This window comes from Tamandua tetradactyla, chromosome 15 (assembly GCF_023851605.1).
Source record: "Tamandua tetradactyla isolate mTamTet1 chromosome 15, mTamTet1.pri, whole genome shotgun sequence".
Classification (NCBI taxonomy): domain Eukaryota; kingdom Metazoa; phylum Chordata; class Mammalia; order Pilosa; family Myrmecophagidae; genus Tamandua; species Tamandua tetradactyla.
In genome coordinates, this window is record NC_135341.1 from 32,034,424 (window position 1) to 32,047,469 (window position 13,046).

General features: G+C 37.7%; 1 protein-coding gene across 5 annotated transcripts in view; it reads right to left on the bottom strand.

Moving 5' to 3' along the window:
• Positions 1-13,046, bottom strand: part of CACNA1D (calcium voltage-gated channel subunit alpha1 D) — a 413,019-nt gene that overhangs the window by 377,445 nt on the left and 22,528 nt on the right. The gene's annotated exons all lie outside the window — the stretch shown is intronic.

Here is a 13,046-nt window from a genome sequence, read left to right on the forward strand (position 1 = left end):
AACAATGTACTCCAAAATCCAATGAGCCCATATATGAATATTATAACAGGCTAAAAAAAAAGACAAAAACTTTAAACAATACTCAGGTCTTGACCATATTACTATGAAACCCTTACACTACTTAATTCTATTTTTGTTAATGGCCTCTCAGAAGAACTAACCACTGTAAATTGAGCCACAATGGAACCTAATAATTTAATAAATCTTACAGATCAATTAGATCACACCTTTTAAAATGCTGAGAAAAAGAAATCCTCCCAAGCTAAAATAGCAACTAAATAAGGCTCCAATAAATCCTTTAGGCATCAGGGTGAAGTAAATTAGTACTTATAATTACTGTAAATAAACTTACTGGAAAACAGACTGCCCAAAACGTCCCAAAACAGCAGCAACCCCCTCCCCCCCATGCTCTCCATTCTATAAGAGAGCAAAGTGCCTTTCAATGGGACTATTAGGGTTACCCTGGGAAACTGCAGAAGCTTTTCCAATTGTCCAAGTCATAATTTTAGGTGAAATGAATCTTACAACTGGAAACAAGGGCACATAGGCTCTAATAGATACTAGGGCCATTTTGTCTGTCTTAAATCCCACTGCTCTCATTAACCTCCTCCCCAGAGTAAAGAAACAATTCAAATGATAGGAGTCTCCTACAAACCCACAACCATCTCTAATTCCCCCAATTCCCTTTCAATTAGGATGCTTACAAGGCACTCATCAATTTTGTTAGACCCATATATCCTAACTCTGGGAAGAGATTTCCTTGGATTATTCCAAATATACATATCTTTCTCTCAAAAGGGGGAAATTAAAATCAGATTCAACTGATCGAGATAAAGAATCAAAGAAATAAAATCTAAATTCCATTCTCTTTTAGGTACTATTCCAATCCATTTAGCCACATTCTGTCCCATGTATCCCTCCCCCCAGGGCTTTCTCCTAGACCCTGACCAAATCCAAATCATTCTCTCCTCCCAAGACCAAATGAAAATTAAGAACATTTTTAGGCCTTGTAGGATATTATAAAAATTGGATTCCTAGATTTTATTTGATGGCTCAATTAAGTTTGCTGTTTAAACCTTGTTTAAAGCTAAGCAAACTGAGCCCCTTATTTGGAATGAAACTAGCCAAAATTCCTTCAAGGAAATAAAGCATAGTCTGCTCAGCACTCCCATTCTAAAACATCCTAATTACAAATTACTTTTTTTTTTTTTCCCTTTATCCAGGAATGCCTTAAGGTTTCCTTATACAAAAGCATAGAGATTGATATAAACCTCGAATATTATAGCCAGCAACTGGAAGCCACAGCCAAGGGACTTCCCTTGTAATTTTGTTGCAATGGCAAAATTTTAGATTCAACTGAAGAACTGATTATTGTATCTCCATGAACTATTTATGTCCCTCATTCTGCTGAAGTCCTCTCTACCAACAGATTAATTTCTTTTGAAATTCTCTTACTTTCCCCTCCCAATGTCATCTTTGTTCACTGTCATGACCTTAAATCTGTTACTTTACTTGCTACTATTTCTGACGAAACTCCCCACTCCTGCAAAGCTTTAACTAACCCATGTGCAGCTAAATTAGAAGGTACTGGTTCTGGGATTCATATTTCTCATTTAAAGAAAGATTCAAGCCCTGCCTAGAAATCCACTCCTACTGGGGACCTAAACCTCAAAATTACCAAGGATGAGAAGTAGACAGCATCTGATGTAGACAACTATCCCAAGACTCACAACCAGGCCTGTATACTTCATACTCACTTAATGGTGATCTTAGGCTTAAGTAACCCAGAAGTAGACAGCATCTGATATGAACAAAGAACCAACACCAGAGCTTACTTTCATCAAATTGAAATGAACTCAGTAACATCTGCTGTAATCTTCATTATAATCCTATTAGTTCTCATTCACATTTTTTCCTCCCTTACCTTTCTTTGTACCCCAGTCCATCTCTGCCCCCTCACAATGAATCTTACCCCTTTTAAATTCATTCTCGCCATCACCCCTCTCTTCCAGATCCCTTGCCATTAATAATCATTTTTTCCAGCCATACAAAAAGCTGCTGATCTAGGAAATCTATCAAATTGCTGGGTCTGTGCTAATTTAGATACCATAGAATTGCTACAGTCATTGGCCAGCCTCATAGGCACTTATTTGTCTAAATTTCAGATCTTGGGGAGACTAGATTTGCAACATAAGTCAAACCTTGCTAATCCTTTTTATTTTACAGTCATTACAATGTCTTTTATTGGCTGTCTCATCTCCAGAATAACAGCCACAACTACCTCTCAGTTTATGCTAATGAGCCAAACCCTTAATTTTGAAGCTTGCATTTATGAAACTCAACCTAATTATAATTAATCCCTAAGAGTCACCCCTCAAAACCTCATTGCTGCTCAACTGTGGTCCTTTTCTAAGTCAAATTCTATGAGCCACTGTTGAGCCCTGCCCCACGTCCCACATCCTGCCTCACATTTGTCCTGCAAATACAAAGCTTCAGACTACTGAAAGAAATCATCTTCCAAATTAACCCTATCAAAATATTTACATGCCTCAAAGGCAACAGAAGATCACTAAGTATATGAAGATGCAGACAGATAAGGCCCAGCCTAATGACCAAAACCCGGAAAACACCGGAAGAGACAAAGACTTTGGAACAACTAATCAAAGATGTTCATATAACACTACTAAATAAAATCAGTGGGATAGATAATGATATAAAGGAGGTTAAGAAGACATTAGAAGAGCATAAAAAAGAAGTTCAAAGAATAAACAGAAAAATAGTAGATATCACAGAGATTAAAGATGCCCAAATCAAAAACATACTAGAGACACACAACAGCAGATTTGAAGAGGCAGAAACAAAAAGAATAAGCAAACTGGAGGACAGGACAACTGATTTTGAATACACAATAGAGAAAATGACAAAAAAGATGGAAAAATTTAAACTGGATCTCAGGGAAATCATGGGCAAAACAGAGCGCACAAATATAAGAATCATTGGTATCCCACAAGGAGAAGACAAGAGTAAAGAACTAGGAAGTTTAGTTGAGGATATAATAGGGCAAAACATCCCAGCTGTTCTAGTTTGCAAGCTGCTGGAACACAATATACCAGAAATGGGACAGCTTTCAAAAAGGGGAATTTACTGAATTGAAAGTTTACAGTTCTAATGCCGTGAAAATGTCCAAATTAAGGCACCAGCAAGAGGTTACCTTCACTTAAGAGAGGCCGATGAAGTTCAGGGTTTCTCTCTCAGCTGGAAGGGCACGTGGCGAAGTCACCTAGCTTTCTCTCCAGGCTTCTTGTTTCATGAAACTCCCCGGGGGGGGTGGGGGGGGGGGGGCAGGGCATTTTCCTTCTTCATCTCCAAAGGTCTCTGGCTGCATAGGCTCTAAAGCTTTTTCCATATTGGTTCCCTCTTAAAGGGCTCCAGTAAGCAACTCCACCTTGAATGGATAGAGACACATCTCCATGGAAAACATCTAATCAGTTACCACCCACGACTGGGCTGGTCACATCTCCACAGGAACAATCAAAAAGCTCCCACCCAGCATAGTGAATGATGATTAAAGGACATGGCTTTTCTGGGGTACATAAGAGATTCAAACAGGCATACCAACCTTTATAAAAGACACAAATATGCAAATCAAAGAAGCCCAACGACCTCCAAACAGAATAAATCCAAACAGGCATACCCCAAGACACATACTAATCAGTCTGTCAAATGTTGAAGAGAAGCAGAAAATCCTGAAAGCGGCAAGAGAAAACAATCTGCTACATACAAGGGAAACCACATAAGACTGAGTTTGGACTACTCAACTGGCACTAGGGAGGTGAGAAGGCAGTGGTATTATATATTTAAAATCCTGAAAGAAAAAGACTTCCATCCAAACTGTCCTTCAAAACTAAGTGTGAGACTAAAATTTTCACAGACAAATGCTGAGACAATCTGTCAACATGAGACCGACGCTACAAGAAATACTAAAGGGATTTCTGCCAGTTGAAAAAAAAGACAGGAGAGGGAGGTCTGGAAGAGGGCATAGAATTGAAGAGTACCACTAAGGGTAACTTACAGGATAAAGAGAAAGAGGAAAAAGAATACAAAATCTGAAAAATAAAATACAAAGGAGAAGATGGTGGATTCAAGTAATGCCTTTATAGTAATAACTTTGAATGTTAACGGACTAAACTTATCAATTAAAAGATACAAATCGGCAGAATGGATTAAGAAATATAATCCAGCTATATGCTGCTTATAAGAAACTCAGACACAAAGATACAAACAGACTGAAAGTAAAAGGATGGAAAAAGATGTTCCATGCAACCTGTAACCAAAAGAAAGCAGGAGTAGCTATGCTAATATCATATAAAATAGACTTTAAATGTAAAGACATCAGAAGAGATAAAGAAAGGACACTATATATTAATAAAAGGGACAATTCACCAAGAAGAAATAACAATCATAAATGCTTATGCTCCTAATCAAGGGGCTCCAAAGAACACGAAACAAACACTGGCAAAACTTAAGGGAGTGACAGACATCTCAACAATAATAGTATGAAACTTCAATACACCACTCTCCTCTACAGATAGAACAACTAGACAGAGGATCAATGAGGAAACTGAGAACTTAAACAATTTCATAAATGAATTAGACCTAACAGACATATATAGTTCGTTACACCCCGAAACACCAGGATACAGATTCTACTCTAATACTTATGGAACATTCTCCAGGATAGATTATATGCTGTGGCATAAAACTGGACTTTGTAAATTTAAAAACATTGAAATTATTAAAAGCACTTTCTCTGATCACAATGGAATGAAGCTGGTTATCAATAACCACCAAAGAACAAAAACTTCCACAAATAGATGGAGGTTAAATAATACACTCTTAAATAATCAGTGGGTCAAAGAAGAAATCACTAGAAAAATTGGTAGGTATCTATAGACAAATGAAAATGAGAATACAACATATCAGAATTTATGGGGTGCAGCAAAGGCTGTACTGAGAGGGAAATTTATTACCCTAAATGCCTATACTAAAAAAGAAGAAAGTGCAAAAATCAAGGGCTTAACTGCTCACCTGGAGGAACTTGAGAAACAAACTAACCCCAAAGCAAATAAAAGAAGAGAAATAATAAAGATTAAAGCAGAGATAAATGAAAGGGAGAACAAACGAACAACAGAAAGAATCAATAAAACCAAAAGTTAGTCCTTTGAGAAAATCAATAAAATCAATGGACCACAAACAAGGCTGACAAAGAAAAAGAGAGACAAGACGTAAACAAACAAAATCAGAAATGAGACAGGGGTTGTTACCATAGACCCTGAAGAAATTTAAAAAACATCATAAGAGGATAGTAAGAACAACTACATACACCAACAAACTAGACAACTTTTTAGATGAAATGGACAAATTCCTGGAAACATACAAACAAGCTACACTGACTCAAGAAGAAACAGAAGATCTCAACAAACCAATCACAAGTAAAGAGTTTCAATCAGTCATCAAAAATCTTCCTACAAAGAAGAGCCCAGGGCCAGACTGCTTCACAGGGGAATTTTATCAAACATTCCAAAAAGAACAAACACCAATCCTGCTCAAACTGTTCCAAAAAATTGAGGAAAAAGGAACTCTACCTAACTCACTTTATGAAGCTAATATCATTGTAACACCAAAACTGGGTAAAGATGCTATAAGAAAGGAAAATTATAGGTCAATCTCTCTGATGAACATAGATGCAAAAATTCTCAACAAAATACTAGCAAATTGAATCCAACAACCACTAAAAGGATTATACATCATGACCAAGTGGGGTTTATACCAGGAATTCAAGGATGGGTCAACACAAGGAAATCAATTAACATATCACAGCACATTAACAAATCAAAAGGAAAAAAAAATCACATGACCATCTCAATTGATGCCAAAAAGGCATTCAACAAAATTCAACATCCTTTTCTGATAAAAATACTTCAAAAGGTAGGAATCAAAGGTAACTTCCTACATATGATAAAGGGCATATGTGACAAACACATAGCCACCATCATACCCAATGGTGAAAGGCTGAAAGCTTTAGTCCAAATCAGGAATGAGACAAGGATGTCCTCTGTCACCACTATTATTCAACATTGTACTAGAAAGTTCTAGTTAGAGCAATCAGGCAATAAAAAGAAACAAAAGGCATCCAAATTGGGGGCAATGCAACAGTGGCTCTAAAATTGAAAGTGCTGATGGACTATTGGCTTCAGACATTATACATGAAGCCCAGTAAATGGAAACAGATGAAGAACACACTGAGTGAGAAGTAGACTGACGAACTATGGTGTATATTTATGACTGAATATTGCGCTGCTCCAAAAAGGAGCAAAGTCACAACTTTTTCATGCAACACTGTGACTGAGCAAATATTGTATGGTCTCATTTCTAACAACAATTTTCTAGTCTTCATTAGAAAATACTTATAAGAAAATAGAGGCCTAGATTGTAAGCTTTTATACCAGTCACACTTAGTCCAGAACTGTGCCAGCTTGAAAGGATGTGTGTACCCTAGAAAAGCCATCTTTTAATCCTAATTCCATTTTGTAAAGGCAGTCATTTCTTCTAATCCCTATTCAGTACTGTATGTTTGAAACTTTAACTACATTATCTACCTGGAGATGTGAATCGATCAAAAGTGACTGTTAAACTGGATTAGGTGGAGATGCGTTTCCACCATTCCAAGTGCATCTTGATTAGTTTACCGGAAGCCTATGAAAAAGGAAATATTATGGAGAATGGAGGAGATTCTGAGAGTGCAGAGAATGACATAGCCATAAGAAGTAGAGAGTCTACCAGCCAGCAAACTTTGGAGATGAAGAAGGAAAATGCCCCCCAAGGAGCTTCATGAAACAGGAAGCCAGGAGAGAAAGCTAGCAGATGATGCTGTGTTTGCCATGTGCTTTTCCCACTGAGAGAGAAACCCTGACTCTGTTTGTCATGGGCCTTCTCACTTGAGAGAGAAATCCTGAACTTCATCGGTCTTCCTGAACCAAGGTATCTTTCCCTGCATGCCTTACATAGAACATTTCTATAGATTTGTTTTAATTGGGACATTTTCTCAGCCTTAGAACTGTAAACTTCCAACTTATTAAACTCCCCTTTTTAAAAGCCATTCCGTTTCTGGTATATCGTATTGTATTCTAGCAGCTAGCAAACTAGAACAGGAATGATAATTGTTATTTCTGGATTTTAAGAGGCTGTTTTATATATGTATAACCTGGTATTTACAGATAAGAATGAAGCCAATCAGGTCAGGATTAAGGTAATTCATAATATGGGGTAAGGAAGATATTGTCTGTATTTTAGAACCTCATCTATTTTTTGAGACCAAAGGAAAAAAAGGTTTATTTTGCCCAGAGGCTAAATTTTCTGTAGAACATAATCTAATTCAACCTATCTGGATAGATCATTTAAACAATGCAAACACAGGGAGCCCAGAATAAAAACGAAGGTCTTTAATCCTGTATAGCTTAATGTAATGTCTGGATACATTCCACAGTATATTAAGCAGATAATCGAAAAGTTTTGGCAAAGTTCCTTGAGGGATAGGAGAAAAAATATGGAACTATTTAAACTTTATCACCAGGGAAACCCCTGATACTGTGTCAAACTTTAGGAAACCCAAATTAACAGGCCAAGCCTTTGATCTTAAGGCTTGCTCTGGTGAAGCTTATGTATGTAACTGAGAAGCTTAGCCTACCTATAGGTAATGCCTAAGAGTCACTTGTGGAGGACCTCTTTTATTTCTCAGATATGACCTTTCTCTCTCTCTCTAAGCCCAACCCTGTAAGTGAAATCATTGCCGTACCCCCTACGTGGGACATGACATATCTCCAGGGGTGAAAGTCTCTCTGGTGGCATGGGAGATGACTCCTAGGGATAAGCCTGGCCCCTGGCACCGTGGGAGATGACTCCCATGGATGAGCCTGACTTTGGCACCAGGGGAACAACAATGCCATCCTGACCAAAAGAGGGAAAAGAAGTGTAACAATAAGGTATCAGTGGTTGAGAGAGTGCAAATAGAGTTAAGAGGCTACTCTGGAGGTCACTCTTACACAACCTTCATTTAGACACTGCTACCTATTATAGCTTGCCAAACCCAACCAAAACCATTCCTACCAATCCTAAAGAATACCTAGGGCATTATATAAGATTCTACAAAGGTTTCAAGCAATAAGGTAAGTTTCCAGAAACCTAAAACCTCCAGATGGATCCCTGGACCACATAAGTCCTGAAATGCAGAGGGGCCAGCCTCTCAAGAACATGAACTAGTTTCATCCCCCTACCCCATACTATTGACAGTACCTTCCAACATGAAAAGTGAGAATGGGCGTAGCCCAAATACCCCTAAAGAGTGGGAGAAGGATCAAAGGTGATGGTGGAGTTATACAGAGAAGATAAGGTTTAACAAATGAGTATGATTGCTGAAATCATTATATTGATATCTCCTTAGTGTCCAGTATCTTAGAGCAGCTAGAAGTAAAAACCTAAACTGTGGAATTGTAACCCATACCAAACTTTGAAATCTGTTCTACAACTAGTTGTTGCAATATGCTTTGAAATTTATTGCTTTTTTGTATATACGTTATTTTTCACACAAAAATAAAAAGGTCGGTTGATAAATGTACACCTATATGAAGATATTGTGAACCATTTACGGTACACTTTGGATGATTACATGGTATGTGAATATATAATATATATCAATAAAAATTTTTAAAAATTTAAAAACAAAGCACACCTTATGCTATCATCTTGAAGAAAAAGAAAAAACCTCAAGGACATCCAGACCATAAAATAAACCACAAGATAAAGAACTCAGTTAACTACTAACCTGAATGACAATCAGTGTATCCTAACTATTCACAACCACAAACAACTTGTGTAATATTCTTATTTTCCTTTTAAAAGCTTTGCCTAGAAATGCCAAGATGGGAAGCAATCTGGGTTGCAACCTGAATCTGTGCTCCCTAAATTGCAATTCTAAGACACCAAATAAATGTCTTTATTGCCTTGAAGCTTAATTTGTTATTATCTAGGTTGACACCAGAATAAAAATGTATATTAAAAAAAAAAACAGGGCGGGCCGCGGTGGCTCAGCGGGCAAAGTGCTTGCCTGCTATGCCGGAGGACCTCGGTTCGATTCCCGGCCCCAGCCCATGTAACAAAAACGGAGAAACAGAATACAATAAAAACAAGAAAATGTTTAAAAAAAAAAAAAAAAAAAACAGAACTGTCAAAATAAAAATAGGTGGTTGGGTGGTACACCCTCTGCCACTTGCCTTATTTCAATCCAATGGGCAGGACAGGACTTGAGGGCTGCGTTCTGAGACTGCTGAGAGCAGAGAAGGCCAGGAGCCTGAGCACCCATCATCCCACCTGCACACTTCCCCACAGTGTAGCCATCCACTCAACAGTAACATTATACACAGTCCTTTGTCTAGGACCACTATGGGAGTTCTAGAGGCACTGTAATTTCTTTAGGAATTTTCCTTGGTGAGGAGCTGTTGGGTTTGTTTTGGAGTTTTTCCCTACCACCAGTATTTAATGAGACTTAACTCTGTCTCTACTGCTGGGCAAGTATCTGGAACTTCTCACATTATACAGTTAAATATGGAGAGAGGACTCTGATTAAACAAATAATAATAGGGAAGGTTAAAGAAAGGGGACTACCCACAAATTTGTTAAAGGAGTCCCTGCTTCTCACAAAGTCATGCTTAAATATTGACCTTAAGCTAACATTAAGGAAGGAATGCATTTCTCCACCTGCTCTCCTCCAAAAGAGCTGAAGAGGAGAAGAGGATGTACGTTTAAGGCAGTGTGGAGGTGAGTCAGACTCCAGCTTCAGAAACCTGAGAGGTGAGGTAGAGAGACAGAATCATGATGATACCTTTTAATCCCCCTTTCCAGCAGTGTCTGCTACAATTTCTACCTCTACACTTTTAGAGTTAGCTGGGCTAATAAATTACACACAAACGCATGACATACACGCAGTTTACTGTCAGCTAAACAAATCTGAGTTCTGTTTTGGCAACTTGTAACCCAGAGAGTTCTGGTTAATCTACCACATAGTTCTAATATACCAAAATATTCTCACTTTAAAGTAAGGATGCCTTATCAGACAAGGTCTAAAAGCAGGGAGATTCCACTGTGTAAGGCGTGATTAAAAAACAAGTATAAAACCTGTTTGTTTCAACAAACAAACCAAATAAGTGAAGAACCCTTCGGAACTATGTTCAGGGAACTATGATAGCAGCAAATCTGAACTCTTTAAAAGCTGGGTTTGATTTCTGGAAAACAATCAACACATAATAAAAATAATGTCTGTTCCACATTGCTACCTACCATAACTTGCCAAACCCCAACCAACACCATTCCCACCAATTCTAAAGATCACGTAGGGCATTATAAAAGATTCTACAAAAGTTCCAAGCAATAGGGTAACTTTCAGAAACCTAAAACCTCCAGATGGATCCCTGGACCACATAAGTCCCAAAATGCAGAGGGGCCAGTCTCTCAAGAACATCAACAGTTTCATCCCCCTACCCCATATTATTGGCAGTACCTTCCAACATGAAAAGTTAGAATGGCATAGACCAAATACCCCTAAAGGTGATGGTGGAGTTATACAGAGAAGATAGGGTTTAACAAATGAGTATGATTGCTGAAATCATTATATTGATATTCCTTTTAGTCTCCAGTATCTTAGAGCAGTTAGAAGTAAAAACCTAAAATTGTGGAATTGTAACCCATACCAAACGCTGAAATCTGTTCTACAGCTAATTGTTGAGATGTGCTTTGAAATTTATTGCTTTTTTTTTCTATATATATGTTATTTTTCATGGAAAAAGAAAAAAAAAGAATTGTGCTTTGTAGGATGTTGGCTTGAAGACTGACTTCAAGGTCCTTTTTGGTAATTTAAATATGTAAAGTATGCAGCAAGTGTTTTTGTTATGGAAAAAGAGAGCACTTTTCCCCCTAAAGTAAAATAACTGATTGTTGCAGAACGAGAAATAGGAATGTGCAGGACAAAAGGGATGGATACAGAAAGTTGTAGAAGTCTTGTTGGACGTGAATTTTATTGATTCTGGTTAAGGTTAGCTAAGATTTTACAGTTTTATAACACTTTTAATAGTTTTCTCATCAGATGTACTGTTTTGTGACACAAGAATTTGGTTTTCACTCTGTTAAAATGGCAATGCTTTCTTGGATGGTTTGCTCTTAGTGAGAAGCTATAAAAGGCTCTTAACCATCTGAGTAATCTACCTAGATGATAAAGATTCTATGTCTTATCAGACCAATATAATTATTGATATGTATGTTGACCATCTCTTTCCTTATTGTTTGGACAATGCCTGCTCACTTTAAAAAAAATTGTCTTTAAAATCCTATTAACTCCTCTATTTACTTTTAAGCTTGTATGTCACCTTGATTAAATAAATAAACAAAAAATTAGCTACAGGAAAAAAAAATGTAATGTCTTTTCCATAAAGATCAAGCTAGGTAACCTGTTCTTTATCAAAATGAGGTAAGAAAACAAAAGAGATGCAGTAACTTGATTAGCGCATAAACTAGTGCACACTTTATTACTAAGAAACCAACTTGGGGTAAAGTTTTACTACACAAGTCCAGCTGCTCTGGTCATTTTACTGCTCTCATTCCATCAATCCTTACATGAAATGTGACACTCCACACGTTCAACCAAATGCAATTATTTACAATTATTGCTAATGTTCAACAATGAACACAAAAGCCAGCTTATGGTTTAGGGATTCAAAAAGTATCAATAAATACAAAAAAGTCTTTCTTCTCTCCTGCTTCGGGTATAAAGAATTGAATTTGCCAAGAAAGAAATATACAATCCTGAAATTAAAAGCAAATTCTGATAGGTATTTTCTGGGATTCTCACTAATACTGGACAATGAAAGGTAGCCTCTCAGACGAACATTAATCATTAGCCAACTGTTGAAAATTAACTAATGATCCATTAAAGACATACCATGGAGCCCCTGTATGATCATTCATTTATTTATTTACTCATTCACCATACATATCCTGAAGTGCTTACCATGCACCAGACACAAGGTTATGTTCACAAAGTACAGAAACAAATCAGACTCCAGTCTTAGCCGCGAGGAACTCATGTTCTAGATTCATCCAAAATCATTAAGATTCTCAACCAAAAAGCCAGGATCCAAACCCAGGCTGTCAGACTCCAAAGCCCTTTGTGCAGAACCATCACACATCAAACCATTTCCCAGTAATAGCTACAAAACAAGACAGAAAGGAAACGTCTATAGAGAGTTTACCATGTCAATGGGAATACAGTGCAATTATTTACACTTAGGCAGGTGGGGGTGGGAAGTGAACACCGGACAAGGATCACAGCAAGCTTAATGGAGGAGGCAGCATATGTGCTGTCCTAGAAGAAGTGACAGAATCTAAGCATGCAGAAATAAAAATGTACAATTAAAAGACAATAGAGGAAAGACACAATGTAGATGAGGTACAGAACTAACACCCACTAAGTGGCTAAATCCAACGAAACAGGTTAGGAAATTATGTTTCATATATCACAATGCACCCTACTATGTGCAAAAACCGTGAGATGCTAAATTATATGACCACCATGCACACCCAAAGAACTTGCTTAAACCCAAGTTAACACTGTACACTGGGATCTCAGCCATGGAGGTGGGTAAGCAATCTAGGAGACTGTCTCATGGCAGTCCTAGCCATTATAAGGCAACCAGTCCCCCTGACAAGAGACCAGCACTGTTCACCAGAGATGTTATCATCACTCTGCCACTCTGAGTCCTGGAACCAAAGCACAGAATGTGCTAGACTGCTTAGCTCTGAAACCTGGTGCTTGGAGCTCCTTCAGTAAGAGCTACATGAGAAAAAGACCCTAAGCGTCTCAGGGATAAATGTTTATAACTCCCACCTGTGCTGGTCTGACACTGTTATGTACCCCAGAAAAGCCATGTTCTTTTAATCTT